We start from the raw sequence: 3,745 nt of genomic DNA on the forward strand, positions 1-3,745 counted from the left end.
TACATCAAGTAATTTATAAAATTTAAGTTTATAAAATTATTTCATTGTTACATTTATCTATATGTATGCATGTATCAATGCAAATTCAAATTTTTGTACATTATAATAATAAAAAAGATTTATTTTTTTTTAATTTTCTTGATTATTTCATGTATTTTATTTGTATAATAATATATTTGTGTATAGGATATAATTTTCAAACCATTGTCTTAAAAATTATGTTTGTATGTGTGATAAAAAGTTATTTAGCACTCACCAGTACAATGCGCAGCAGCGGAGTTATAATAAACATTAATCTGTAAAATATATTAATGTTATAATAAAATAATTAATATTTAAAAAAATTACTGCATGTATTAAACTTTATTCCTACTTTAAATAAATCTGTAAATAAACTCCATAATGGGTCAAATAATTTTTTTTATATGAACTTTTATAAAAATTTTCTAAAGATTTATATGAAAAGTAATAAATAAATAATAAACTAATAAAATAAATAAATAATAAACTCACCTTAAAGTTGCTCCGTCGTTGCCTGATATTTCCCAATAGTCCTCTCCAAATATATTTCCCAATAGGATCTCTTCTGTCTTTCAGACTTCCTTGTCACATTCGCACTCATTCGCGAAAGAGGTTAACTACAATTGTGGATTTACTTGTGTGGATTTATTTGTACGGCACTCCCGACACATCTTGATACATCACGACACACAATAATACATGTGAAAAAAGAGTAATTGCGCGAAGCGAGAGTAAACAAGCTACGAATATTATTTGACTCCCATAATGTTCCGAGCTTCGAGGTACTAACGGATGAAATTTCAAACGGCGAGTACGAGTGCGTAGCCAACTTCACTCGTCGCGCCGTGTCGCGACATTGCTATAGGCTACGTTCAAGCAGAAAACGCAACTTTGCAACTGTTGTAAAATTCTTTCATGTAATTAGTCTTGTCTTTAGTTACTTATTAAATTGATTTTCTTATGCGTTACGCGTTATGTAAGAATCTGTGTCTCCCTGTTTTAATGGAAATTCATTATCATTACTTTGTTGCGCAGTTTTTTATCATGTATGTATAATACATAACGCGTAACAATATAACGACACTGTAATTAAGGCCTGCTCTACAATTGTGTCATGAGATAAACTAATTAATCATATTAAAGAATAAAACGTTCAAAGTTGCTTTTTCTGCTAAAGTAGTTATGTTGTTTCTACTAAGCATTTTCGATAATTTCATGGTAAATATATGATATGCGCTATAAATATATGTTTGCGGTTTGAAATTATCTGGCGTTACAAATCTGGCAAGCAAATCGACATACGTTTAAAATTATTAAAGATGAAAACATTCGCGGAATGCATTCACCCACGAATTTACCACGAAACGTCTTCCAATCATACGAAAGCATTTCAATGACCAATACATACATGACAACAAAAATTAAAATACTGAGGTCATGATTACTTTACTAATTAAATCTGCGACTAATTGAGCTGCTCGACTTGAAGCCGAAGTTTCGTGTCTGTGCCTCTTAAATCGATCTTGCAATAGTTATAAATTATAAGCTAATAAAAAATTAATCGTTTACAGTTAAATGTAAGAATGATTGATAAATTTTTTTCTCACGATACAATTGTAGAGCAAGCCTCAATTATAGTGTCGTTGCGCATGTATTATATTGGATTGTCCGGAAAGTTCGTGCCGCAAAAGATTTAAATATAATAAATGAAATTAAAAATTTAAATCTTCTGCGTTTCAATTTTCCTTCAAAATCGGCACGAACTTTCCAGACAACCCAATACATGATAAAAAACGCGCGACAACAAAGTAATGATAACAAATTGCTATTAAAGCAGGGAGGCACAGATTCTTACATAACGCGTAATGCATAAGAAAATGAATTAGAGTCCTTTATTTCATAAAAAGTAAGGAAGTAAAGAACTTTGATTCATTTTCTTATGTATCATGCAAGAGTCTGCTCCCCGCTTTAAAATTAAACGGGAAAGAAAAGCATATGTAGTAGAAACAGATAATAAAAGATTTCAACCAGAAATCGTACATACTAGAATGCAAGATTTCTGATAAGTTGAAATCTCTTATTTCCTGTTCTATTGCTTGTGCCTTTTTATTATATTTAAAGCTTTAGCTCAGACACAATGAAAGGAATAAAGAATAAGAAACAAGGAACAGATTTCAACCTATCAGAAACGTGTATTTCGGTATATTCGACTTTAGATAAACTGAAATTTATTATTCCTTATTCTTTTTATTATAGGTCTGTTTTTTTTAGTCTAAAGTTCTTGCATGATTTATTTTTCTTCCTTTTCTTTTCACATTGGAAAAGAGAAAAAGAGAAAAAAATGAACTGTGCAAAAAATTCAGCAAAAAAGAACAGACCTTATATCTGAGATATATTCCAGACAGAACACAGGCACTGTGTGAAGTTCTATAAATGATCGAAAAATGCTCAAGCAAAAACTTCATACGATTAATTAAATTTACATAGTTAATTAGAACTGATATATTAAACTTTCGATATTAATCGCTCGCGGTATGTATGATATTATATTATAAAGGAAAAACAACGCGAAGAAAGTAAGTTGCGTAGAATTGTGATAGTACAATTCGTTCGACATGCGTAAAATTTCTCAAATTAGCGCAACAAAAGAATTTTGAAGAAAAATTGTAATAAATCACCAATATCGCCGAATTCGTGTTGTGCCATTAACAAATAAAATACAATATAATCACGAATACGTCTATTTTACGTATATTTCATGTTTTCGAAACAAAAACTTGGCGAATCGATAAAAAATTTAAAATACAGTAATTATCACTTCGACACTCTTCCGAGTCGTCAATTGTAGGAATTAACTAATCGCGCGAAATTACAATTGTTGCTAATTGTCTGTTCGAAAAATAACGCGATGGAATATGGAACAGTTCACACTGCTATTCGTTCCACTATCGGTGTACAACTGCGAATGTAACTGATAACATGATGACCTCACGTAAACAATTCGGCGCGCGCTTGCTAGAGCGGCGACCTTTGTTTATATTTTATATCTAGATTATTCCTTTTAATCGAACTTCTTCCACGATTTTTTTCTCTTTTTTTTCTTTAATGTGGAGAAAAAAAAAAGAAAGAGATGAACTGTGCAAGAAGTTTAACTAAAAAGACTTTATGACACTCTCGGTACATTGTAACGACAAAGTCAAGGCCGCGTGCCATTCAAAATACTTTCTCATCTCACAAATCGATTCATGCCAAATTCTTTCAAATTTTTATTGCTTTTGCATTTTTATTCCTTTTAAATTTCGAAAACGATTTATCACGCATTTTACTTTCCATATTGCAAATATTTTCCCATCATTTAAAGCCATGATTAATTCTGCTCGATTGAGAATTGTTATTAAACAAAAGAATTAAATCATTTTTTTATAAAAATAAAAATTCGCTGTCAATAATAACATTGTTAATATCAATTATTGTTATAAAGTATGTATGCATAAATATCTATACGTTCTTCAGATGATAATTCGCGTAGATTTCAGGAATTTTATTTATAATTTATATACAGCGCATTCAACTCACATATGCACATATTTTAATATATATTTTATGTTTATACGTATTCTAATTTTCCAAAAGTTTGATATTATTATATTATATTCTGTGAATGTTTTTCACATTGTACAATATATAAAATTATGATGGAAATATAATAATAAATTAAATTATA

General features: G+C 29.5%; 1 protein-coding gene across 3 annotated transcripts in view; it reads right to left on the reverse strand.

Moving 5' to 3' along the window:
- LOC108692919 (peripheral plasma membrane protein CASK) overlaps positions 1-3,745 on the reverse strand; it is a 191,048-nt gene that overhangs the window by 146,475 nt on the left and 40,828 nt on the right. The gene's annotated exons all lie outside the window — the stretch shown is intronic.

The sequence above is a fragment of the Atta colombica genome, unplaced genomic scaffold (assembly GCF_001594045.1).
Source record: "Atta colombica isolate Treedump-2 unplaced genomic scaffold, Acol1.0 scaffold107, whole genome shotgun sequence".
Taxonomy (NCBI): Eukaryota; Metazoa; Arthropoda; class Insecta; order Hymenoptera; family Formicidae; genus Atta; species Atta colombica.